At 45.0% G+C, this 25,346-nt stretch overlaps 19 non-coding genes across 19 annotated transcripts; all 19 read left to right on the forward strand.

Moving 5' to 3' along the window:
* Positions 1-1,058: 1,058 nt before the first annotated feature.
* LOC141194518 (U2 spliceosomal RNA) lies at positions 1,059-1,249 on the forward strand. The gene has a single exon (XR_012267142.1). It is a non-coding gene; the product is annotated as a U2 spliceosomal RNA (small nuclear RNA).
* A 1,123-nt stretch (positions 1,250-2,372) lies between these two features.
* Positions 2,373-2,563, forward strand: LOC141194519 (U2 spliceosomal RNA). Its single transcript, XR_012267143.1, has one exon. It is a non-coding gene; the product is annotated as a U2 spliceosomal RNA (small nuclear RNA).
* A 1,120-nt stretch (positions 2,564-3,683) lies between these two features.
* Positions 3,684-3,875, forward strand: LOC141196170 (U2 spliceosomal RNA). The gene has a single exon (XR_012268735.1). It is a non-coding gene; the product is annotated as a U2 spliceosomal RNA (small nuclear RNA).
* A 1,123-nt stretch (positions 3,876-4,998) lies between these two features.
* LOC141196158 (U2 spliceosomal RNA) lies at positions 4,999-5,190 on the forward strand. The gene has a single exon (XR_012268723.1). It is a non-coding gene; the product is annotated as a U2 spliceosomal RNA (small nuclear RNA).
* A 1,120-nt stretch (positions 5,191-6,310) lies between these two features.
* On the forward strand, positions 6,311-6,501 carry LOC141194520 (U2 spliceosomal RNA). The gene has a single exon (XR_012267144.1). It is a non-coding gene; the product is annotated as a U2 spliceosomal RNA (small nuclear RNA).
* A 1,121-nt stretch (positions 6,502-7,622) lies between these two features.
* LOC141194522 (U2 spliceosomal RNA) lies at positions 7,623-7,813 on the forward strand. The gene has a single exon (XR_012267145.1). It is a non-coding gene; the product is annotated as a U2 spliceosomal RNA (small nuclear RNA).
* Positions 7,814-8,935: 1,122 nt separating this feature from the next.
* On the forward strand, positions 8,936-9,126 carry LOC141194524 (U2 spliceosomal RNA). The gene has a single exon (XR_012267147.1). It is a non-coding gene; the product is annotated as a U2 spliceosomal RNA (small nuclear RNA).
* Positions 9,127-10,247: 1,121 nt separating this feature from the next.
* Positions 10,248-10,438, forward strand: LOC141195772 (U2 spliceosomal RNA). Its single transcript, XR_012268350.1, has one exon. It is a non-coding gene; the product is annotated as a U2 spliceosomal RNA (small nuclear RNA).
* A 1,125-nt stretch (positions 10,439-11,563) lies between these two features.
* On the forward strand, positions 11,564-11,754 carry LOC141195929 (U2 spliceosomal RNA). Its single transcript, XR_012268500.1, has one exon. It is a non-coding gene; the product is annotated as a U2 spliceosomal RNA (small nuclear RNA).
* Positions 11,755-12,875: 1,121 nt separating this feature from the next.
* Positions 12,876-13,066, forward strand: LOC141194525 (U2 spliceosomal RNA). The gene has a single exon (XR_012267148.1). It is a non-coding gene; the product is annotated as a U2 spliceosomal RNA (small nuclear RNA).
* Positions 13,067-14,186: 1,120 nt separating this feature from the next.
* On the forward strand, positions 14,187-14,377 carry LOC141194526 (U2 spliceosomal RNA). The gene has a single exon (XR_012267149.1). It is a non-coding gene; the product is annotated as a U2 spliceosomal RNA (small nuclear RNA).
* Positions 14,378-15,498: 1,121 nt separating this feature from the next.
* Positions 15,499-15,689, forward strand: LOC141194528 (U2 spliceosomal RNA). The gene has a single exon (XR_012267150.1). It is a non-coding gene; the product is annotated as a U2 spliceosomal RNA (small nuclear RNA).
* Positions 15,690-16,813: 1,124 nt separating this feature from the next.
* On the forward strand, positions 16,814-17,004 carry LOC141194529 (U2 spliceosomal RNA). Its single transcript, XR_012267151.1, has one exon. It is a non-coding gene; the product is annotated as a U2 spliceosomal RNA (small nuclear RNA).
* Positions 17,005-18,125: 1,121 nt separating this feature from the next.
* On the forward strand, positions 18,126-18,315 carry LOC141196198 (U2 spliceosomal RNA). Its single transcript, XR_012268762.1, has one exon. It is a non-coding gene; the product is annotated as a U2 spliceosomal RNA (small nuclear RNA).
* Positions 18,316-19,436: 1,121 nt separating this feature from the next.
* On the forward strand, positions 19,437-19,627 carry LOC141196275 (U2 spliceosomal RNA). The gene has a single exon (XR_012268836.1). It is a non-coding gene; the product is annotated as a U2 spliceosomal RNA (small nuclear RNA).
* A 1,122-nt stretch (positions 19,628-20,749) lies between these two features.
* On the forward strand, positions 20,750-20,940 carry LOC141194530 (U2 spliceosomal RNA). Its single transcript, XR_012267152.1, has one exon. It is a non-coding gene; the product is annotated as a U2 spliceosomal RNA (small nuclear RNA).
* Positions 20,941-22,063: 1,123 nt separating this feature from the next.
* Positions 22,064-22,254, forward strand: LOC141194531 (U2 spliceosomal RNA). The gene has a single exon (XR_012267153.1). It is a non-coding gene; the product is annotated as a U2 spliceosomal RNA (small nuclear RNA).
* Positions 22,255-23,376: 1,122 nt separating this feature from the next.
* Positions 23,377-23,567, forward strand: LOC141194532 (U2 spliceosomal RNA). The gene has a single exon (XR_012267155.1). It is a non-coding gene; the product is annotated as a U2 spliceosomal RNA (small nuclear RNA).
* Positions 23,568-24,687: 1,120 nt separating this feature from the next.
* Positions 24,688-24,878, forward strand: LOC141194533 (U2 spliceosomal RNA). The gene has a single exon (XR_012267156.1). It is a non-coding gene; the product is annotated as a U2 spliceosomal RNA (small nuclear RNA).
* Positions 24,879-25,346: the final 468 nt, after the last annotated feature.

Consider the following 25,346-nt stretch of genomic DNA (forward strand, 5'->3'; position numbering starts at 1 on the left):
TTGTCAGATTTTGGGATGGACTCTTTGGCTTTGCTTTTCTTCTCCTCATTGGATTTTTCATGTTAAAAGTTGCAGAAGCCAGATGACAAGCTCATTTTGGTTCAACTTCAGCAACTGTGCATTGCATTGCCATGTAATGTAATGTAATGCAATGCTATCTATCTAGCTCTCCCTCTATACTTCCTTTTGGATAAACAGACATATTAGGCAAGCATTTTGGAGCTTTCACCTAAATAACTACAGGTGGTGAGATAAGCTGCACAATATAATTGACCTTTCAGTATTTTTGTTGCACACACACCATCTATTTAGCAAATGCCCTTGTTATCAACAGCAGCCTTTTAAACTCACCTGAGCTAACAGGTATGTGAGCTGGTTACTCTGCTGCGCTTAAAATTTCTTTTTTGGTTTGCTACAATGCCTTTTCTGAAACGTTGTCTCCCTCTGCTGGAACACTGACTTCTTTCATTTAATGCCTGCAGACTATAAAAGAGAAACCAACCCAAAAAGTTTGGTTGATTAGTCTGTGGCATTCTTTTAAACTGTTGCTTATGGCGGTCTCTGTGAGCTTCTCAGTGACATTCAGCCATCCAGGTATCCCGCCTGCAGTAGACGGAATGTGGCAATGGAACGCTGGCTGCGCGTGTCATAATAGGCTCTGAGCCTTTATATACCTGCGCACAGCAGCAGCCACCTTCAGTCTGCTGCTGGACAGCCAGCAGCAGCAGCAGCAGGAGAGGTAATTAATCAGCAACCCTCCTGCTAAGGGTAGACAGCTGCTCGTTCCACCCCCCCCCCGCCTTAATTGGTTCTCCTCCCTTCCAACGGTGTTGAGGCGGGTGGGAACAGCCGGGGGTTGAGGGTACTGTGCTAAAAGAGGTGGAGTTATGCAGATCTAAAACGCGTGGATTGCAGCAGCAGCAAGCCGAAAAGTGCAGGCATGTGAGGGATCTAGAGGTTGACAGCATGTCTTCTTAACGGGAGTCCAGGTGGCCATCTCCACAAATGGACTTTTCAGAATCCTTGGGTGGCACCGTAGTCGGAAACCAATTCTGGTTATCGCTTCTCGGCCTTTTGGCTAAGATCAAGTGTAGTATCTGTTCTTATCAGTTTAATATCTGATACGTCCCCTATCTGGGGACCATATATTAAATGGATTTTTAGAACAGGGAGATGGAAAAAGAGCTTGCTCTGTCCACTCCACGCATTGACCTGGTATTGCAGTATCTCCAGGACCGGTGCACCCCTTCTTTAATGCAGTTTCTAAAATCAGAAAGAATTGAATTCAATGCTTTTTGTTCATTTTGCTTGTTTGTCGGATTTTGGGATGGACTCTTTGGCTTTGCTTTTCTTCTCCTCATTGGATTTTTCATGTTAAAAGTTGCAGAAGCCAGATGACAAGCTCATTTTGGTTCAACTTCAGCAACTGTGCATTGCATTGCCATGTAATGTAATGTAATGCAATGCTATCTATCTAGCTCTCCCTCTATACTTCCTTTTGGATAAACAGACATATTAGGCAAGCATTTTGGAGCTTTCACCTAAATAACTACAGGTGGTGAGATAAGCTGCACAATATAATTGACCTTTCAGTATATTGTTGCACACACACCATCTATTTAGCAAATGCCCTTGTTATCAACAGCAGCCTTTTAAACTCACCTGAGCTAACAGGTATGTGAGCTGGTTACTCTGCTGCGCTTAAAATTTCTTTTTTGGTTTGCTACAATGCCTTTTCTGAAACGTTGTCTCCCTCTGCTGGAACACTGACTTCTTTCATTTAATGCCTGCAGACTATAAAAGAGAAACCAACCCAAAAAGTTTGGTTGATTAGTCTGTGGCATTCTTTTAAACTGTTGCTTATGGCGGTCTCTGTGAGCTTCTCAGTGACATTCAGCCATCCAGGTATCCCGCCTGCAGTAGACGGAATGTGGCAATGGAACGCTGGCTGCGCGTGTCATAATAGGCTCTGAGCCTTTATATACCTGCGCACAGCAGCAGCCACCTTCAGTCTGCTGCTGGACAGCCAGCAGCAGCAGCAGCAGGAGAGGTAATTAATCAGCAACCCTCCTGCTAAGGGTAGACAGCTGCTCGTTCCACCCCCCCCCCCCCGCCTTAATTGGTTCTTCTCCCTTCCAACGGTGTTGAGGCGGGTGGGAACAGCCGGGGGTTGAGGGTACTGTGCTAAAAGAGGTGGAGTTATGCAGATCTAAAACGCGTGGATTGCAGCAGCAGCAAGCCGAAAAGTGCAGGCATGTGAGGGATCTAGAGGTTGACAGCATGTCTTCTTAACGGGAGTCCAGGTGGCCATCTCCACAAATGGACTTTTCAGAATCCTTGGGTGGCACCGTAGTCGGAAACCAATTCTGGTTATCGCTTCTCGGCCTTTTGGCTAAGATCAAGTGTAGTATCTGTTCTTATCAGTTTAATATCTGATACGTCCCCTATCTGGGGACCATATATTAAATGGATTTTTAGAACAGGGAGATGGAAAAAGAGCTTGCTCTGTCCACTCCACGCATTGACCTGGTATTGCAGTATCTCCAGGACCGGTGCACCCCTTCTTTAATGCAGTTTCTAAAATCAGAAAGAATTGAATTCAATGCTTTTTGTTCATTTTGCTTGTTTGTCGGATTTTGGGATGGACTCTTTGGCTTTGCTTTTCTTCTCCTCATTGGATTTTTCATGTTAAAAGTTGCAGAAGCCAGATGACAAGCTCATTTTGGTTCAACTTCAGCAACTGTGCATTGCATTGCCATGTAATGTAATGTAATGCAATGCTATCTATCTAGCTCTCCCTCTATACTTCCTTTTGGATAAACAGACATATTAGGCAAGCATTTTGGAGCTTTCACCTAAATAACTACAGGTGGTGAGATAAGCTGCACAATATAATTGACCTTTCAGTATATTGTTGCACACACACCATCTATTTAGCAAATGCCCTTGTTATCAACAGCAGCCTTTTAAACTCACCTGAGCTAACAGGTATGTGAGCTGGTTACTCTGCTGCGCTTAAAATTTCTTTTTTGGTTTGCTACAATGCCTTTTCTGAAACGTTGTCTCCCTCTGCTGGAACACTGACTTCTTTCATTTAATGCCTGCAGACTATAAAAGAGAAACCAACCCAAAAAGTTTGGTTGATTAGTCTGTGGCATTCTTTTAAACTGTTGCTTATGGCGGTCTCTGTGAGCTTCTCAGTGACATTCAGCCATCCAGGTATCCCGCCTGCAGTAGACGGAATGTGGCAATGGAACGCTGGCTGCGCGTGTCATAATAGGCTCTGAGCCTTTATATACCTGCGCACAGCAGCAGCCACCTTCAGTCTGCTGCTGGACAGCCAGCAGCAGCAGCAGCAGGAGAGGTAATTAATCAGCAACCCTCCTGCTAAGGGTAGACAGCTGCTCGTTCCACCCCCCCCCCGCCTTAATTGGTTCTCCTCCCTTCCAACGGTGTTGAGGCGGGTGGGAACAGCCGGGGGTTGAGGGTACTGTGCTAAAAGAGGTGGAGTTATGCAGATCTAAAACGCGTGGATTGCAGCAGCAGCAAGCCGAAAAGTGCAGGCATGTGAGGGATCTAGAGGTTGACAGCATGTCTTCTTAACGGGAGTCCAGGTGGCCATCTCCACAAATGGACTTTTCAGAATCCTTGGGTGGCACCGTAGTCGGAAACCAATTCTGGTTATCGCTTCTCTGCCTTTTGGCTAAGATCAAGTGTAGTATCTGTTCTTATCAGTTTTAATATCTGATACGTCCCCTATCTGGGGACCATATATTAAATGGATTTTTAGAACAGGGAGATGGAAAAAGAGCTTGCTCTGTCCACTCCACGCATTGACCTGGTATTGCAGTATCTCCAGGACCGGTGCACCCCTTCTTTAATGCAGTTTCTAAAATCAGAAAGAATTGAATTCAATGCTTTTTGTTCATTTTGCTTGTTTGTCGGATTTTGGGATGGACTCTTTGGCTTTGCTTTTCTTCTCCTCATTGGATTTTTCATGTTAAAAGTTGCAGAAGCCAGATGACAAGCTCATTTTGGTTCAACTTCAGCAACTGTGCATTGCATTGCCATGTAATGTAATGTAATGCAATGCTATCTATCTAGCTCTCCCTCTATACTTCCTTTTGGATAAACAGACATATTAGGCAAGCATTTTGGAGCTTTCACCTAAATAACTACAGGTGGTGAGATAAGCTGCACAATATAATTGACCTTTCAGTATATTGTTGCACACACACCATCTATTTAGCAAATGCCCTTGTTATCAACAGCAGCCTTTTAAACTCACCTGAGCTAACAGGTATGTGAGCTGGTTACTCTGCTGCGCTTAAAATTTCTTTTTTGGTTTGCTACAATGCCTTTTCTGAAACGTTGTCTCCCTCTGCTGGAACACTGACTTCTTTCATTTAATGCCTGCAGACTATAAAAGAGAAACCAACCCAAAAAGTTTGGTTGATTAGTCTGTGGCATTCTTTTAAACTGTTGCTTATGGCGGTCTATGTGAGCTTCTCAGTGACATTCAGCCATCCAGGTATCCCGCCTGCAGTAGACGGAATGTGGCAATGGAACGCTGGCTGCGCGTGTCATAATAGGCTCTGAGCCTTTATATACCTGCGCACAGCAGCAGCCACCTTCAGTCTGCTGCTGGACAGCCAGCAGCAGCAGCAGCAGGAGAGGTAATTAATCAGCAACCCTCCTGCTAAGGGTAGACAGCTGCTCGTTCCACCCCCCCCCCCCCGCCTTAATTGGTTCTCCTCCCTTCCAACGGTGTTGAGGCGGGTGGGAACAGCCGGGGGTTGAGGGTACTGTGCTAAAAGAGGTGGAGTTATGCAGATCTAAAACGCGTGGATTGCAGCAGCAGCAAGCCGAAAAGTGCAGGCATGTGAGGGATCTAGAGGTTGACAGCATGTCTTCTTAACGGGAGTCCAGGTGGCCATCTCCACAAATGGACTTTTCAGAATCCTTGGGTGGCACCGTAGTCGGAAACCAATTCTGGTTATCGCTTCTCGGCCTTTTTGGCTAAGATCAAGTGTAGTATCTGTTCTTATCAGTTTAATATCTGATACGTCTCCTATCTGGGGACCATATATTAAATGGATTTTTAGAACAGGGAGATGGAAAAAGAGCTTGCTCTGTCCACTCCACGCATTGACCTGGTATTGCAGTATCTCCAGGACCGGTGCACCCCTTCTTTAATGCAGTTTCTAAAATCAGAAAGAATTGAATTCAATGCTTTTTGTTCATTTTGCTTGTTTGTCAGATTTTGGGATGGACTCTTTGGCTTTGCTTTTCTTCTCCTCATTGGATTTTTCATGTTAAAAGTTGCAGAAGCCAGATGACAAGCTCATTTTGGTTCAACTTCAGCAACTGTGCATTGCATTGCCATGTAATGTAATGTAATGCAATGCTATCTATCTAGCTCTCCCTCTATACTTCCTTTTGGATAAACAGACATATTAGGCAAGCATTTTGGAGCTTTCACCTAAATAACTACAGGTGGTGAGATAAGCTGCACAATATAATTGACCTTTCAGTATATTGTTGCACACACACCATCTATTTAGCAAATGCCCTTGTTATCAACAGCAGCCTTTTAAACTCACCTGAGCTAACAGGTATGTGAGCTGGTTACTCTGCTGCGCTTAAAATTTCTTTTTTGGTTTGCTACAATGCCTTTTCTGAAACGTTGTCTCCCTCTGCTGGAACACTGACTTCTTTCATTTAATGCCTGCAGACTATAAAAGAGAAACCAACCCAAAAAGTTTGGTTGATTAGTCTGTGGCATTCTTTTAAACTGTTGCTTATGGCGGTCTCTGTGAGCTTCTCAGTGACATTCAGCCATCCAGGTATCCCGCCTGCAGTAGACGGAATGTGGCAATGGAACGCTGGCTGCGCGTGTCATAATAGGCTCTGAGCCTTTATATACCTGCGCACAGCAGCAGCCACCTTCAGTCTGCTGCTGGACAGCCAGCAGCAGCAGCAGCAGGAGAGGTAATTAATCAGCAACCCTCCTGCTAAGGGTAGACAGCTGCTCGTTCCACCCCCCCCCCGCCTTAATTGGTTCTCCTCCCTTCCAACGGTGTTGAGGCGGGTGGGAACAGCCGGGGGTTGAGGGTACTGTGCTAAAAGAGGTGGAGTTATGCAGATCTAAAACGCGTGGATTGCAGCAGCAGCAAGCCGAAAAGTGCAGGCATGTGAGGGATCTAGAGGTTGACAGCATGTCTTCTTAACGGGAGTCCAGGTGGCCATCTCCACAAATGGACTTTTCAGAATCCTTGGGTGGCACCGTAGTCGGAAACCAATTCTGGTTATCGCTTCTCGGCCTTTTGGCTAAGATCAAGTGTAGTATCTGTTCTTATCAGTTTAATATCTGATACGTCCCCTATCTGGGGACCATATATTAAATGGATTTTTAGAACAGGGAGATGGAAAAAGAGCTTGCTCTGTCCACTCCACGCATTGACCTGGTATTGCAGTATCTCCAGGACCGGTGCACCCCTTCTTTAATGCAGTTTCTAAAATCAGAAAGAATTGAATTCAATGCTTTTTGTTCATTTTGCTTGTTTGTCGGATTTTGGGATGGACTCTTTGGCTTTGCTTTTCTTCTCCTCATTGGATTTTTCATGTTAAAAGTTGCAGAAGCCAGATGACAAGCTCATTTTGGTTCAACTTCAGCAACTGTGCATTGCATTGCCATGTAATGTAATGTAATGCAATGCTATCTATCTAGCTCTCCCTCTATACTTCCTTTTGGATAAACAGACATATTAGGCAAGCATTTTGGAGCTTTCACCTAAATAACTACAGGTGGTGAGATAAGCTGCACAATATAATTGACCTTTCAGTATATTGTTGCACACACACCATCTATTTAGCAAATGCCCTTGTTATCAACAGCAGCCTTTTAAACTCACCTGAGCTAACAGGTATGTGAGCTGGTTACTCTGCTGCGCTTAAAATTTCTTTTTTGGTTTGCTACAATGCCTTTTCTGAAACGTTGTCTCCCTCTGCTGGAACACTGACTTCTTTCATTTAATGCCTGCAGACTATAAAAGAGAAACCAACCCAAAAAGTTTGGTTGATTAGTCTGTGGCATTCTTTTAAACTGTTGCTTATGGCGGTCTCTGTGAGCTTCTCAGTGACATTCAGCCATCCAGGTATCCCGCCTGCAGTAGACGGAATGTGGCAATGGAACGCTGGCTGCGCGTGTCATAATAGGCTCTGAGCCTTTATATACCTGCGCACAGCAGCAGCCACCTTCAGTCTGCTGCTGGACAGCCAGCAGCAGCAGCAGCAGGAGAGGTAATTAATCAGCAACCCTCCTGCTAAGGGTAGACAGCTGCTCGTTCCACCCCCCCCCCCGCCTTAATTGGTTCTTCTCCCTTCCAACGGTGTTGAGGCGGGTGGGAACAGCCGGGGGTTGAGGGTACTGTGCTAAAAGAGGTGGAGTTATGCAGATCTAAAACGCGTGGATTGCAGCAGCAGCAAGCCGAAAAGTGCAGGCATGTGAGGGATCTAGAGGTTGACAGCATGTCTTCTTAACGGGAGTCCAGGTGGCCATCTCCACAAATGGACTTTTCAGAATCCTTGGGTGGCACCGTAGTCGGAAACCAATTCTGGTTATCGCTTCTCGGCCTTTTGGCTAAGATCAAGTGTAGTATCTGTTCTTATCAGTTTAATATCTGATACGTCCCCTATCTGGGGACCATATATTAAATGGATTTTTAGAACAGGGAGATGGAAAAAGAGCTTGCTCTGTCCACTCCACGCATTGACCTGGTATTGCAGTATCTCCAGGACCGGTGCACCCCTTCTTTAATGCAGTTTCTAAAATCAGAAAGAATTGAATTCAATGCTTTTTGTTCATTTTGCTTGTTTGTCGGATTTTGGGATGGACTCTTTGGCTTTGCTTTTCTTCTCCTCATTGGATTTTTCATGTTAAAAGTTGCAGAAGCCAGATGACAAGCTCATTTTGGTTCAACTTCAGCAACTGTGCATTGCATTGCCATGTAATGTAATGTAATGCAATGCTATCTATCTAGCTCTCCCTCTATACTTCCTTTTGGATAAACAGACATATTAGGCAAGCATTTTGGAGCTTTCACCTAAATAACTACAGGTGGTGAGATAAGCTGCACAATATAATTGACCTTTCAGTATATTGTTGCACACACACCATCTATTTAGCAAATGCCCTTGTTATCAACAGCAGCCTTTTAAACTCACCTGAGCTAACAGGTATGTGAGCTGGTTACTCTGCTGCGCTTAAAATTTCTTTTTTGGTTTGCTACAATGCCTTTTCTGAAACGTTGTCTCCCTCTGCTGGAACACTGACTTCTTTCATTTAATGCCTGCAGACTATAAAAGAGAAACCAACCCAAAAAGTTTGGTTGATTAGTCTGTGGCATTCTTTTAAACTGTTGCTTATGGCGGTCTCTGTGAGCTTCTCAGTGACATTCAGCCATCCAGGTATCCCGCCTGCAGTAGACGGAATGTGGCAATGGAACGCTGGCTGCGCGTGTCATAATAGGCTCTGAGCCTTTATATACCTGCGCACAGCAGCAGCCACCTTCAGTCTGCTGCTGGACAGCCAGCAGCAGCAGCAGCAGGAGAGGTAATTAATCAGCAACCCTCCTGCTAAGGGTAGACAGCTGCTCGTTCCACCCCCCCCCCCCGCCTTAATTGGTTCTTCTCCCTTCCAACGGTGTTGAGGCGGGTGGGAACAGCCGGGGGTTGAGGGTACTGTGCTAAAAGAGGTGGAGTTATGCAGATCTAAAACGCGTGGATTGCAGCAGCAGCAAGCCGAAAAGTGCAGGCATGTGAGGGATCTAGAGGTTGACAGCATGTCTTCTTAACGGGAGTCCAGGTGGCCATCTCCACAAATGGACTTTTCAGAATCCTTGGGTGGCACCGTAGTCGGAAACCAATTCTGGTTATCGCTTCTCGGCCTTTTGGCTAAGATCAAGTGTAGTATCTGTTCTTATCAGTTTAATATCTGATACGTCCCCTATCTGGGGACCATATATTAAATGGATTTTTAGAACAGGGAGATGGAAAAAGAGCTTGCTCTGTCCACTCCACGCATTGACCTGGTATTGCAGTATCTCCAGGACCGGTGCACCCCTTCTTTAATGCAGTTTCTAAAATCAGAAAGAATTGAATTCAATGCTTTTTGTTCATTTTGCTTGTTTGTCGGATTTTGGGATGGACTCTTTGGCTTTGCTTTTCTTCTCCTCATTGGATTTTTCATGTTAAAAGTTGCAGAAGCCAGATGACAAGCTCATTTTGGTTCAACTTCAGCAACTGTGCATTGCATTGCCATGTAATGTAATGTAATGCAATGCTATCTATCTAGCTCTCCCTCTATACTTCCTTTTGGATAAACAGACATATTAGGCAAGCATTTTGGAGCTTTCACCTAAATAACTACAGGTGGTGAGATAAGCTGCACAATATAATTGACCTTTCAGTATATTGTTGCACACACACCATCTATTTAGCAAATGCCCTTGTTATCAACAGCAGCCTTTTAAACTCACCTGAGCTAACAGGTATGTGAGCTGGTTACTCTGCTGCGCTTAAAATTTCTTTTTTGGTTTGCTACAATGCCTTTTCTGAAAAGTTGTCTCCCTCTGCTGGAACACTGACTTCTTTCATTTAATGCCTGCAGACTATAAAAGAGAAACCAACCCAAAAAGTTTGGTTGATTAGTCTGTGGCATTCTTTTAAACTGTTGCTTATGGCGGTCTCTGTGAGCTTCTCAGTGACATTCAGCCATCCAGGTATCCCGCCTGCAGTAGACGGAATGTGGCAATGGAACGCTGGCTGCGCGTGTCATAATAGGCTCTGAGCCTTTATATACCTGTGCACAGCAGCAGCCACCTTCAGTCTGCTGCTGGACAGCCAGCAGCAGCAGCAGCAGGAGAGGTAATTAATCAGCAACCCTCCTGCTAAGGGTAGACAGCTGCTCGTTCCACCCCCCCCCCCGCCTTAATTGGTTCTCCTCCCTTCCAACGGTGTTGAGGCGGGTGGGAACAGCCGGGGGTTGAGGGTACTGTGCTAAAAGAGGTGGAGTTATGCAGATCTAAAACGCGTGGATTGCAGCAGCAGCAAGCCGAAAAGTGCAGGCATGTGAGGGATCTAGAGGTTGACAGCATGTCTTCTTAACGGGAGTCCAGGTGGCCATCTCCACAAATGGACTTTTCAGAATCCTTGGGTGGCACCGTAGTCGGAAACCAATTCTGGTTATCGCTTCTCTGCCTTTTGGCTAAGATCAAGTGTAGTATCTGTTCTTATCAGTTTAATATCTGATACGTCCCCTATCTGGGGACCATATATTAAATGGATTTTTAGAACAGGGAGATGGAAAAAGAGCTTGCTCTGTCCACTCCACGCATTGACCTGGTATTGCAGTATCTCCAGGACCGGTGCACCCCTTCTTTAATGCAGTTTCTAAAATCAGAAAGAATTGAATTCAATGCTTTTTGTTCATTTTGCTTGTTTGTCGGATTTTGGGATGGACTCTTTGGCTTTGCTTTTCTTCTCCTCATTGGATTTTTCATGTTAAAAGTTGCAGAAGCCAGATGACAAGCTCATTTTGGTTCAACTTCAGCAACTGTGCATTGCATTGCCATGTAATGTAATGTAATGCAATGCTATCTATCTAGCTCTCCCTCTATACTTCCTTTTGGATAAACAGACATATTAGGCAAGCATTTTGGAGCTTTCACCTAAATAACTACAGGTGGTGAGATAAGCTGCACAATATAATTGACCTTTCAGTATATTGTTGCACACACACCATCTATTTAGCAAATGCCCTTGTTATCAACAGCAGCCTTTTAAACTCACCTGAGCTAACAGGTATGTGAGCTGGTTACTCTGCTGCGCTTAAAATTTCTTTTTTGGTTTGCTACAATGCCTTTTCTGAAACGTTGTCTCCCTCTGCTGGAACACTGACTTCATTCATTTAATGCCTGCAGACTATAAAAGAGAAACCAACCCAAAAAGTTTGGTTGATTAGTCTGTGGCATTCTTTTAAACTGTTGCTTATGGCGGTCTCTGTGAGCTTCTCAGTGACATTCAGCCATCCAGGTATCCCGCCTGCAGTAGACGGAATGTGGCAATGGAACGCTGGCTGCGCGTGTCATAATAGGCTCTGAGCCTTTATATACCTGCGCACAGCAGCAGCCACCTTCAGTCTGCTGCTGGACAGCCAGCAGCAGCAGCAGCAGGAGAGGTAATTAATCAGCAACCCTCCTGCTAAGGGTAGACAGCTGCTCGTTCCACCCCCCCCCCCCCCCGCCTTAATTGGTTCTTCTCCCTTCCAACGGTGTTGAGGCGGGTGGGAACAGCCGGGGGTTGAGGGTACTGTGCTAAAAGAGGTGGAGTTATGCAGATCTAAAACGCGTGGATTGCAGCAGCAGCAAGCCGAAAAGTGCAGGCATGTGAGGGATCTAGAGGTTGACAGCATGTCTTCTTAACGGGAGTCCAGGTGGCCATCTCCACAAATGGACTTTTCAGAATCCTTGGGTGGCACCGTAGTCGGAAACCAATTCTGGTTATCGCTTCTCGGCCTTTTGGCTAAGATCAAGTGTAGTATCTGTTCTTATCAGTTTAATATCTGATACGTCCCCTATCTGGGGACCATATATTAAATGGATTTTTAGAACAGGGAGATAGAAAAAGAGCTTGCTCTGTCCACTCCACGCATTGACCTGGTATTGCAGTATCTCCAGGACCGGTGCACCCCTTCTTTAATGCAGTTTCTAAAATCAGAAAGAATTGAATTCAATGCTTTTTGTTCATTTTGCTTGTTTGTCGGATTTTGGGATGGACTCTTTGGCTTTGCTTTTCTTCTCCTCATTGGATTTTTCATGTTAAAAGTTGCAGAAGCCAGATGACAAGCTCATTTTGGTTCAACTTCAGCAACTGTGCATTGCATTGCCATGTAATGTAATGTAATGCAATGCTATCTATCTAGCTCTCCCTCTATACTTCCTTTTGGATAAACAGACATATTAGGCAAGCATTTTGGAGCTTTCACCTAAATAACTACAGGTGGTGAGATAAGCTGCACAATATAATTGACCTTTCAGTATATTGTTGCACACACACCATCTATTTAGCAAATGCCCTTGTTATCAACAGCAGCCTTTTAAACTCACCTGAGCTAACAGGTATGTGAGCTGGTTACTCTGCTGCGCTTAAAATTTCTTTTTTGGTTTGCTACAATGCCTTTTCTGAAACGTTGTCTCCCTCTGCTGGAACACTGACTTCTTTCATTTAATGCCTGCAGACTATAAAAGAGAAACCAACCCAAAAAGTTTGGTTGATTAGTCTGTGGCATTCTTTTAAACTGTTGCTTATGGCGGTCTCTGTGAGCTTCTCAGTGACATTCAGCCATCCAGGTATCCCGCCTGCAGTAGACGGAATGTGGCAATGGAACGCTGGCTGCGCGTGTCATAATAGGCTCTGAGCCTTTATATACCTGCGCACAGCAGCAGCCACCTTCAGTCTGCTGCTGGACAGCCAGCAGCAGCAGCAGGAGAGGTAATTAATCAGCAACCCTCCTGCTAAGGGTAGACAGCTGCTCGTTCCACCCCCCCCCCCCCCGCCTTAATTGGTTCTCCTCCCTTCCAACGGTGTTGAGGCGGGTGGGAACAGCCGGGGGTTGAGGGTACTGTGCTAAAAGAGGTGGAGTTATGCAGATCTAAAACGCGTGGATTGCAGCAGCAGCAAGCCGAAAAGTGCAGGCATGTGAGGGATCTAGAGGTTGACAGCATGTCTTCTTAACGGGAGTCCAGGTGGCCATCTCCACAAATGGACTTTTCAGAATCCTTGGGTGGCACCGTAGTCGTAAACCAATTCTGGTTATCGCTTCTCGGCCTTTTGGCTAAGATCAAGTGTAGTATCTGTTCTTATCAGTTTAATATCTGATACGTCCCCTATCTGGGGACCATATATTAAATGGATTTTTAGAACAGGGAGATGGAAAAAGAGCTTGCTCTGTCCACTCCACGCATTGACCTGGTATTGCAGTATCTCCAGGACCGGTGCACCCCTTCTTTAATGCAGTTTCTAAAATCAGAAAGAATTGAATTCAATGCTTTTTGTTCATTTTGCTTGTTTGTCGGATTTTGGGATGGACTCTTTGGCTTTGCTTTTCTTCTCCTCATTGGATTTTTCATGTTAAAAGTTGCAGAAGCCAGATGACAAGCTCATTTTGGTTCAACTTCAGCAACTGTGCATTGCATTGCCATGTAATGTAATGTAATGCAATGCTATCTATCTAGCTCTCCCTCTATACTTCCTTTTGGATAAACAGACATATTAGGCAAGCATTTTGGAGCTTTCACCTAAATAACTACAGGTGGTGAGATAAGCTGCACAATATAATTGACCTTTCAGTATATTGTTGCACACACACCATCTATTTAGCAAATGCCCTTGTTATCAACAGCAGCCTTTTAAACTCACCTGAGCTAACAGGTATGTGAGCTGGTTACTCTGCTGAGCTTAAAATTTCTTTTTTGGTTTGCTACAATGCCTTTTCTGAAACGTTGTCTCCCTCTGCTGGAACACTGACTTCTTTCATTTAATGCCTGCAGACTATAAAAGAGAAACCAACCCAAAAAGTTTGGTTGATTAGTCTGTGGCATTCTTTTAAACTGTTGCTTATGGCGGTCTCTGTGAGCTTCTCAGTGACATTCAGCCATCCAGGTATCCCGCCTGCAGTAGACGGAATGTGGCAATGGAACGCTGGCTGCGCGTGTCATAATAGGCTCTGAGCCTTTATATACCTGCGCACAGCAGCAGCCACCTTCAGTCTGCTGCTGGACAGCCAGCAGCAGCAGCAGCAGGAGAGGTAATTAATCAGCAACCCTCCTGCTAAGGGTAGACAGCTGCTCGTTCCACCCCCCCCCCGCCTTAATTGGTTCTCCTCCCTTCCAACGGTGTTGAGGCGGGTGGGAACAGCCGGGGGTTGAGGGTACTGTGCTAAAAGAGGTGGAGTTATGCAGATCTAAAACGCGTGGATTGCAGCAGCAGCAAGCCGAAAAGTGCAGGCATGTGAGGGATCTAGAGGTTGACAGCATGTCTTCCTAACGGGAGTCCAGGTGGCCATCTCCACAAATGGACTTTTCAGAATCCTTGGGTGGCACCGTAGTCGGAAACCAATTCTGGTTATCGCTTCTCGGCCTTTTGGCTAAGATCAAGTGTAGTATCTGTTCTTATCAGTTTAATATCTGATACGTCCCCTATCTGGGGACCATATATTAAATGGATTTTTAGAACAGGGAGATGGAAAAAGAGCTTGCTCTGTCCACTCCACGCATTGACCTGGTATTGCAGTATCTCCAGGACCGGTGCACCCCTTCTTTAATGCAGTTTCTAAAATCAGAAAGAATTGAATTCAATGCTTTTTGTTCATTTTGCTTGTTTGTCGGATTTTGGGATGGACTCTTTGGCTTTGCTTTTCTTCTCCTCATTGGATTTTTCATGTTAAAAGTTGCAGAAGCCAGATGACAAGCTCATTTTGGTTCAACTTCAGCAACTGTGCATTGCATTGCCATGTAATGTAATGTAATGCAATGCTATCTATCTAGCTCTCCCTCTATACTTCCTTTTGGATAAACAGACATATTAGGCAAGCATTTTAGAGCTTTCACCTAAATAACTACAGGTGGTGAGATAAGCTGCACAATATAATTGACCTTTCAGTATATTGTTGCACACACACCATCTATTTAGCAAATGCCCTTGTTATCAACAGCAGCCTTTTAAACTCACCTGAGCTAACAGGTATGTGAGCTGGTTACTCTGCTGAGCTTAAAATTTCTTTTTTGGTTTGCTACAATGCCTTTTCTGAAACGTTGTCTCCCTCTGCTGGAACACTGACTTCTTTCATTTAATGCCTGCAGACTATAAAAGAGAAACCAACCCAAAAAGTTTGGTTGATTAGTCTGTGGCATTCTTTTAAACTGTTGCTTATGGCGGTCTCTGTGAGCTTCTCAGTGACATTCAGCCATCCAGGTATCCCGCCTGCAGTAGACGGAATGTGGCAATGGAACGCTGGCTGCGCGTGTCATAATAGGCTCTGAGCCTTTATATACCTGCGCACAGCAGCAGCCACCTTCAGTCTGCTGCTGGACAGCCAGCAGCAGCAGCAGCAGGAGAGGTAATTAATCAGCAACCCTCCTGCTAAGGGTAGACAGCTGCTCGTTCCACCCCCCCCCCCGCCTTAATTGGTTCTCCTCCCTTCCAACGGTGTTGAGGCGGGTGGGAACAGCCGGGGGTTGAGGGTACTGTGCTAAAAGAGGTGGAGTTATGCAGATCTAAAACGCGTGGATTGCAGCAGCAGCAAGCCGAAAAGTGCAGGCATGTGAGGGATCTAGAGGTTGACAGCATGTCTTCTTAACGGGAGTCCAGGTGGCCATCTCCACAAATGGACTTTTCAGAATCCTTGGGTGGCACCGTAGTCGGAAACCAATTCTGGTTATCGCTTCTCGGCCTTTTGGCTAAGATCAAGTGTAGTATCTGTTCTTATCAGTTTAATATCTGATACGTCCCCTATCTGGGGACCATATATTAAATGGATTTTTAGAACAGGGAGATGGAAAAAGAGCTTGCTCTGTCCACTCCACGCATTGACCTGGTATTGCAGTATCTCCAGGACCGGTGCACCCCTTCTTTAATGCAGTTTCTAAAATCAGAAAGAATTGAATTCAATGCTTTTTGTTCATTTTGCTTGTTTGTCGGATTTTGGGATGGACTCTTTGGCTTTGCTTTTCTTCTCCTCATTGGATTTTTCATGTTAAAAGTTGCAGAAGCCAGATGACAAGCTCATTTTGGTTCAACTTCAGCTACTGTGCATTGCATTGCCATGTAATGTAATGTAATGCAATGCTATCTATCTAGCTCTCCCTCTATACTTCCTTTTGGATAAACAGACATTTTAGGCAAGCATTTTGGAGCTTTCACCTAAATAACTACAGGTGGTGAGATAAGCTGCACAATATAATTGACCTTTCAGTATATTGTTGCACACACACCATCTATTTAGCAAATGCCCTTGTTATCATCAGCAGCCTTTTAAACTCACCTGAGCTAACAGGTATGTGAGCTGGTTACTCTGCTGCGCTTAAAATTTCTTTTTTGGTTTGCTACAATGCCTTTTCTGAAACGTTGTCTCCCTCTGCTGGAACACTGACTTCTTTCATTTAATGCCTGCAGACTATAAAAGAGAAACCAACCCAAAAAGTTTGGTTGATTAGTCTGTGGCATTCTTTTAAACTGTTGCTTATGGCGGTCTCTGTGAGCTTCTCAGTGACATTCAGCCATCCAGGTATCCCGCCTGCAGTAGACGGAATGTGGCAATGGAACGCTGGCTGCGCGTGTCATAATAGGCTCTGAGCCTTTATATACCTGCGCACAGCAGCAGCCACCTTCAGTCTGCTGCTGGACAGCCAGCAGCAGCAGCAGCAGGAGAGGTAATTAATCAGCAACCCTCCTGCTAAGGGTAGACAGCTGCTCGTTCCACCCCCCCCCCCCCCGCCTTAATTGGTTCTCCTCCCTTCCAACGGTGTTGAGGCGGGTGGGAACAGCCGGGGGTTGAGGGTACTGTGCTAAAAGAGGTGGAGTTATGCAGATCTAAAACGCGTGGATTGCAGCAGCAGCAAGCCGAAAAGTGCAGGCATGTGAGGGATCTAGAGGTTGACAGCATGTCTTCTTAACGGGAGTCCAGGTGGCCATCTCCACAAATGGACTTTTCAGAATCCTTGGGTGGCACCGTAGTTGGAAACCAATTCTGGTTATCGCTTCTCGGCCTTTTGGCTAAGATCAAGTGTAGTATCTGTTCTTATCAGTTTAATATCTGATACGTCCCCTATCTGGGGACCATATATTAAATGGATTTTTAGAACAGGGAGATGGAAAAAGAGCTTGCTCTGTCCACTCCACGCATTGACCTGGTATTGCAGTATCTCCAGGACCGGTGCACCCCTTCTTTAATGCAGTTTCTAAAATCAGAAAGAATTGAATTCAATGCTTTTTGTTCATTTTGCTTGTTTGTCGGATTTTGGGATGGACTCTTTGGCTTTGCTTTTCTTCTCCTCATTGGATTTTTCATGTTAAAAGTTGCAGAAGCCAGATGACAAGCTCATTTTGGTTCAACTTCAGCAACTGTGCATTGCATTGCCATGTAATGTAATGTAATGCAATGCTATCTATCTAGCTCTCCCTCTATACTTCCTTTTGGATAAACAGACATATTAGGCAAGCATTTTGGAGCTTTCACCTAAATAACTACAGGTGGTGAGATAAGCTGCACAATATAATTGGCCTTTCAGTATATTGTTGCACACACACCATCTATTTAGCAAATGCCCTTGTTATCAACAGCAGCCTTTTAAACTCACCTGAGCTAACAGGTATGTGAGCTGGTTACTCTGCTGCGCTTAAAATTTCTTTTTTGGTTTGCTACAATGCCTTTTCTGAAACGTTGTCTCCCTCTGCTGGAACACTGACTTCTTTCATTTAATGCCTGCAGACTATAAAAGAGAAACCAACCCAAAAAGTTTGGTTGATTAGTCTGTGGCATTCTTTTAAACTGTTGCTTATGGCGGTCTCTGTGAGCTTCTCAGTGACATTCAGCCATCCAGGTATCCCGCCTGCAGTAGACGGAATGTGGCAATGGAACGCTGGCTGCGCGTGTCATAATAGGCTCTGAGCCTTTATATACCTGCGCACAGCAGCAGCCACCTTCAGTCTGCTGCTGGACAGCCAGCAGCAGCAGCAGCAGGAGAGGTAATTAATCAGCAACCCTCCTGCTAAGGGTAGACAGCTGCTCGTTCCACCCCCCCCCCCGCCTTAATTGGTTCTCCTCCCTTCCAACGGTGTTGAGGCGGGTGGGAACAGCCGGGGGTTGAGGGTACTGTGCTAAAAGAGGTGGAGTTATGCAGATCTAAAACGCGTGGATTGCAGCAGCAGCAAGCTGAAAAGTGCAGGCATGTGAGGGATCTAGAGGTTGACAGCATGTCTTCTTAACGGGAGTCCAGGTGGCCATCTCCACAAATGGACTTTTCAGAATCCTTGGGTGGCACCGTAGTCGGAAACCAATTCTGGTTATCGCTTCTCGGCCTTTTGGCTAAGATCAAGTGTAGTATCTGTTCTTATCAGTTTAATATCTGATACGTACCTATCTGGGGACCATATATTAAATGGATTTTTAGAACAGGGAGATGGAAAAAGAGCTTGCTCTGTCCACTCCACGCATTGACCTGGTATTGCAGTATCTCCAGGACCGGTGCACCCCTTCTTTAATGCAGTTTCTAAAATCAGAAAGAATTGAATTCAATGCTTTTTGTTCATTTTGCTTGTTTGTCGGATTTTGGGATGGACTCTTTGGCTTTGCTTTTCTTCTCCTCATTGGATTTTTCATGTTAAAAGTAGCAGAAGCCAGATGACAAGCTCATTTTGGTTCAACTTCAGCAACTGTGCATTGCATTGCCATGTAATGTAATGTAATGCAATGCTATCTATCTAGCTCTCCCTCTATACTTCCTTTTGGATAAACAGACATATTAGGCAAGCATTTTGGAGCTTTCACCTAAATAACTACAGGTGGTGAGATAAGCTGCACAATATAATTGACCTTTCAGTATATTGTTGCACACACACCATCTATTTAGCAAATGCCCTTGTTATCAACAGCAGCCTTTTAAACTCACCTGAGCTAACAGGTATGTGAGCTGGTTACTCTGCTGCGCTTAAAATTTCTTTTTTGGTTTGCTACAATGCCTTTTCTGAAACGTTGTCTCCCTCTGCTGGAACACTGACTTCTTTCATTTAATGCCTGCAGACTATAAAAGAGAAACCAACCCAAAAAGTTTGGTTGATTAGTCTGTGGCATTCTTTTAAACTGTTGCTTATGGCGGTCTCTGTGAGCTTCTCAGTGACATTCAGCCATCCAGGTATCCCGCCTGCAGTAGACGGAATGTGGCAATGGAACGCTGGCTGCGCGTGTCATAATAGGCTCTGAGCCTTTATATACCTGTGCACAGCAGCAGCCACCTTCAGTCTGCTGCTGGACAGCCCGCAGCAGCAGCAGCAGGAGAGGTAATTAATCAGCAACCCTCCTGCTAAGGGTAGACAGCTGCTCGTTCCACCCCCCCCCCCGCCTTAATTGGTTCTCCTCCCTTCCAACGGTGTTGAGGCGGGTGGGAACAGCCGGGGGTTGAGGGTACTGTGCTAAAAGAGGTGGAGTTATGCAGATCTAAAACGCGTGGATTGCAGCAGCAGCAAGCCGAAAAGTGCAGGCATGTGAGGGATCTAGAGGTTGACAGCATGTCTTCTTAACGGGAGTCCAGGTGGCCATCTCCACAAATGGACTTTTCAGAATCCTTGGGTGGCACCGTAGTCGGAAACCAATTCTGGTTATCGCTTCTCGGCCTTTTGGCTAAGATCAAGTGTAGTATCTGTTCTTATCAGTTTAATATCTGATACGTCCCCTATCTGGGGACCATATATTAAATGGATTTTTAGAACAGGGAGATGGAAAAAGAGCTTGCTCTTTCCACTCCACGCATTGACCTGGTATTGCAGTATCTCCAGGACCGGTGCACCCCTTCTTTAATGCAGTTTCTAAAATCAGAAAGAATTGAATTCAATGCTTTTTGTTCATTTTGCTTGTTTGTCGGATTTTGGGATGGACTCTTTGGCTTTGCTTATCTTCTCCTCATTGGATTTTTCATGTTAAAAGTTGCAGAAGCCAGATGACAAGCTCATTTTGGTTCAACTTCAGCAACTGTGCATTGCATTGCCATGTAATGTAATGTAATGCAATGCTATCTATCTAGCTCTCCCTCTATACTTCCTTTTGGATAAACAGACATATTAGGCAAGCATTTTGGAGCTTTCACCTAAATAACTACAGGTGGTGAAATAAGCTGCACAATATAATTGACCTTTCAGTATATTGTTGCACACACACCATCTATTTAGCAAATGCCCTTGTTATCAACAGCAGCCTTTTAAACTCACCTGAGCTAACAGGTATGTGAGCTGGTTACTCTGCTGCGCTTAAAATTTCTTTTTTGGTTTGCTACAATGCCTTTTCTGAAACGTTGTCTCCCTCTGCTGGAACACTGACTTCTTTCATTTAATGCCTGCAGACTATAAAAGAGAAACCAACCCAAAAAGTTTGGTTGATTAGTCTGTGGCATTCTTTTAAACTGTTGCTTATGGCGGTCTCTGTGAGCTTCTCAGTGACATTCAGCCATCCAGGTATCCCGCCTGCAGTAGACGGAATGTGGCAATGGAACGCTGGCTGCGCGTGTCATAATAGGCTCTGAGCCTTTATATACCTGCGCACAGCAGCAGCCACCTTCAGTCTGCTGCTGGACAGCCAGCAGCAGCAGCAGCAGGAGAGGTAATTAATCAGCAACCCTCCTGCTAAGGGTAGACAGCTGCTCGTTCCACCCCCCCCCCCCGCCTTAATTGGTTCTCCTCCCTTCCAACGGTGTTGAGGCGGGTGGGAACAGCCGGGGGTTGAGGGTACTGTGCTAAAAGAGGTGGAGTTATGCAGATCTAAAACGCGTGGATTGCAGCAGCAGCAAGCCGAAAAGTGCAGGCATGTGAGGGATCTAGAGGTTGACAGCATGTCTTCTTAACGGGAGTCCAGGTGGCCATCTCCACAAATGGACTTTTCAGAATCCTTGGGTGGCACCGTAGTCGGAAACCAATTCTGGTTATCGCTTCTCGGCCTTTTGGCTAAGATCAAGTGTAGTATCTGTTCTTATCAGTTTAATATCTGATACGTCCCCTATCTGGGGACCATATATTAAATGGATTTTTAGAACAGGGAGATGGAAAAAGAGCTTGCTCTGTCCACTCCACGCATTGACCTGGTATTGCAGTATCTCCAGGACCGGTGCACCCCTTCTTTAATGCAGTTTCTAAAATCAGAAAGAATTGAATTCAATGCTTTTTGTTCATTTTGCTTGTTTGTCGGATTTTGGGATGGACTCTTTGGCTTTGCTTTTCTTCTCCTCATTGGATTTTTCATGTTAAAAGTTGCAGAAGCCAGATGACAAGCTCATTTTGGTTCAACTTCAGCAACTGTGCATTGCATTGCCATGTAATGTAATGTATTGCAATGCTATCTATCTAGCTCTCCCTCTATACTTCCTTTTGGATAAACAGACATATTAGGCAAGCATTTTGGAGCTTTCACCTAAATAACTACAGGTGGTGAGATAAGCTGCACAATATAATTGACCTTTCAGTATATTGTTGCACACACACCATCTATTTAGCAAATGCCCTTGTTATCAACAGCAGCCTTTTAAACTCACCTGAGCTAACAGGTATGTGAGCTGGTTACTCTGCTGCGCTTAAAATTTCTTTTTTGGTTTGCTACAATGCCTTTTCTGAAACGTTGTCTCCCTCTGCTGGAACACTGACTTCTTTCATTTAATGCCTGCAGACTATAAAAGAGAAACCAACCCAAAAAGTTTGGTTGATTAGTCTGTGGCATTCTTTTAAACTGTTGCTTATGGCGGTCTCTGTGAGCTTCTCAGTGACATTCAGCCATCCAGGTATCCCGCCTGCAGTAGACGGAATGTGGCAATGGAACGCTGGCTGCGCGTGTCATAATAGGCTCTGAGCCTTTATATACCTGCGCACAGCAGCAGCCACCTTCAGTCTGCTGCTGGACAGCCAGCAGCAGCAGCAGCAGGAGAGGTAATTAATCAGCAACCCTCCTGCTAAGGGTAGACAGCTGCTCGTTCCACCCCCCCCCCCCCGCCTTAATTGGTTCTCCTCCCTTCCAACGGTGTTGAGGCGGGTGGGAACAGCCGGGGGTTGAGGGTACTGTGCTAAAAGAGGTGGAGTTATGCAGATCTAAAACGCGTGGATTGCAGCAGCAGCAAGCCGAAAAGTGCAGGCATGTGAGGGATCTAGAGGTTGACAGCATGTCTTCTTAACGGGAGTCCAGGTGGCCATCTCCACAAATGGACTTTTCAGAATCCTTGGGTGGCACCGTAGTCGGAAACCAATTCTGGTTATCGCTTCTCGGCCTTTTGGCTAAGATCAAGTGTAGTATCTGTTCTTATCAGTTTAATATCTGATACGTCCCCTATCTGGGGACCATATATTAAATGGATTTTTAGAACAGGGAGATGGAAAAAGAGCTTGCTCTGTCCACTCCACGCATTGACCTGGTATTGCAGTATCTCCAGGACCGGTGCACCCCTTCTTTAATGCAGTTTCTAAAATCAGAAAGAATTGAATTCAATGCTTTTTGTTCATTTTGCTTGTTTGTCGGATTTTGGGATGGACTCTTTGGCTTTGCTTTTCTTCTCCTCATTGGATTTTTCATGTTAAAAGTTGCAGAAGCCAGATGACAAGCTCATTTTGGTTCAACTTCAGCAACTGTGCATTGCATTGCCATGTAATGTAATGTAATGCAATGCTATCTATCTAGCTCTCCCTCTATACTTCCTTTTGGATAAACAGACATATTAGGCAAGCATTTTGGAGCTTTCACCTAAATAACTACAGGTGGTGAGATAAGCTGCACAATATAATTGACCTTTCAGTATATTGTTGCACACACACCATCTATTTAGCAAATGCCCTTGTTATCAACAGCAGCCTTTTAAACTCACCTGAGCTAACAGGTATGTGAGCTGGTTACTCTGCTGCGCTTAAAATTTCTTTTTTGGTTTGCTACAATGCCTTTTCTGAAACGTTGTCTCCCTCTGCTGGAACACTGACTTCTTTCATTTAATGCCTGCAGACTATAAAAGAGAAACCAACCCAAAAAGTTTGGTTGATTAGTCTGTGGCATTCTTTTAAACTGTTGCTTATGGCGGTCTCTGTGAGCTTCTCAGTGACATTCAGCCATCCAGGTATCCCGCCTGCAGTAGACGGAATGTGGCAATGGAACGCTGGCTGCGCGTGTCATAATAGGCTCTGAGCCTTTATATACCTGCGCACAGCAGCAGCCACCTTCAGTCTGCTGCTGGACAGCCAGCAGCAGCAGCAGCAGGAGAGGTAATTAATCAGCAACCCTCCTGCTAAGGGTAGACAGCTGCTCGTTCCACCCCCCCCCCCCGCCTTAATTGGTTCTCCTCCCTTCCAACGGTGTTGAGGCGGGTGGGAACAGCCGGGGGTTGAGGGTACTGTTCTAAAAGAGGTGGAGTTATGCAGATCTAAAACGCGTGGATTGCAGCAGCAGCAAGCCGAAAAGTGCAGGCATGTGAGGGATCTAGAGGTTGACAGCATGTCTTCTTAACGGGAGTCCAGGTGGCCATCTCCACAAATGGACTTTTCAGAATCCTTGGGTGGCACCGTAGTCGGAAACCAATTCTGGTTATCGCTTCTCGGCCTTTTGGCTAAGATCAAGTGTAGTATCTGTTCTTATCAGTTTAATATCTGATACGTCCCCTATCTGGGGACCATATATTAAATGGATTTTTAGAACAGGGAGATGGAAAAAGAGCTTGCTCTGTCCACTCCACGCATTGACCTGGTATTGCAGTATCTCCAGGACCGGTGCACCCCTTCTTTAATGCAGTTTCTAAAATCAGAAAGAATTGAATTCAATGCTTTTTGTTCATTTTGCTTGTTTGTCGGATTTTGGGATGGACTCTTTGGCTTTGCTTTTCTTCTCCTCATTGGATTTTTCATGTTAAAAGTTGCAGAAGCCAGATGACAAGCTCATTTTGGTTCAACTTCAGCAACTGTGCATTGCATTGCCATGTAATGTAATGTAATGCAATGCTATCTATCTAGCTCTCCCTCTATACTTCCTTTTGGATAAACAGACATATTAGGCAAGCATTTTGGAGCTTTCAACTAAATAACTACAGGTGGTGAGATAAGCTGCACAATATAATTGACCTTTCAGTATATTGTTGCACACACACCATCTATTTAGCAAATGCCCTTGTTATCAACAGCAGCCTTTTAAACTCACCTGAGCTAACAGGTATGTGAGCTGGTTACTCTGCTGCGCTTAAAATTTCTTTTTTGGTTTGCTACAATGCCTTTTCTGAAACGTTGTCTCCCTCTGCTGGAACACTGACTTCTTTCATTTAATGCCTGCAGACTATAAAAGAGAAACCAACCCAAAAAGTTTGGTTGATTAGTCTGTGGCATTCTTTTAAACTGTTGCTTATGGCGGTCTCTGTGAGCTTCTCAGTGACATTCAGCCATCCAGGTATCCCGCCTGCAGTAGACGGAATGTGGCAATGGAACGCTGGCTGCGCGTGTCATAATAGGCTCTGAGCCTTTATATACCTGCGCACAGCAGCAGCCACCTTCAGTCTGCTGCTGGACAGCCAGCAGCAGCAGCAGCAGGAGAGGTAATTAATCAGCAACCCTCCTGCTAAGGGTAGACAGCTGCTCGTTCCACCCCCCCCCCGCCTTAATTGGTTCTCCTCCCTTCCAACGGTGTTGAGGCGGGTGGGAACAGCCGGGGGTTGAGGGTACTGTGCTAAAAGAGGTGGAGTTATGCAGATCTAAAACGCGTGGATTGCAGCAGCAGCAAGCCGAAAAGTGCAGGCATGTGAGGGATCTAGAGGTTGACAGCATGTCTTCTTAACGGGAGTCCAGGTGGCCATCTCCACAAATGGACTTTTCAGAATCCTTGGGTGGCACCGTAGTCGGAAACCAATTCTGGTTATCGCTTCTCGGCCTTTTGGCTAAGATCAAGTGTAGTATCTGTTCTTATCAGTTTAATATCTGATACGTCCCCTATCTGGGGACCATATATTAAATGGATTTTTAGAACAGGGAGATGGAAAAAGAGCTTGCTCTGTCCACTCCACGCATTGACCTGGTATTGCAGTATCTCCAGGACCGGTGCACCCCTTCTTTAATGCAGTTTCTAAAATCAGAAAGAATTGAATTCAATGCTTTTTGTTCATTTTGCTTGTTTGTCGGATTTTGGGATGGACTCTTTGGCTTTGCTTTTCTTCTCCTCATTGGATTTTTCATGTTAAAAGTTGCAGAAGCCAGATGACAAGCTCATTTTGGTTCAACTTCAGCAACTGTGCATTGCATTGCCATGTAATGTAATGTAATGCAATGCTATCTATCTAGCTCTCCCTCTATACTTCCTTTTGGATAAACAGACATATTAGGCAAGCATTTTGGAGCTTTCACCTAAATAACTACAGGTGGTGAGATAAGCTGCACAATATAATTGACCTTTCAGTATATTGTTGCACACACACCATCTATTTAGCAAATGCCCTTGTTATCAACAGCAGCCTTTTAAACTCACCTGAGCTAACAGGTATGTGAGCTGGTTACTCTGCTGCGCTTAAAATTTCTTTTTT

Source organism: Phyllobates terribilis, unplaced genomic scaffold (genome assembly GCF_046119375.1).
Source record: "Phyllobates terribilis strain yellow unplaced genomic scaffold, ASM4611937v1 Scaffold_74__1_contigs__length_7073193, whole genome shotgun sequence".
Taxonomy (NCBI): domain Eukaryota; kingdom Metazoa; phylum Chordata; class Amphibia; order Anura; family Dendrobatidae; genus Phyllobates; species Phyllobates terribilis.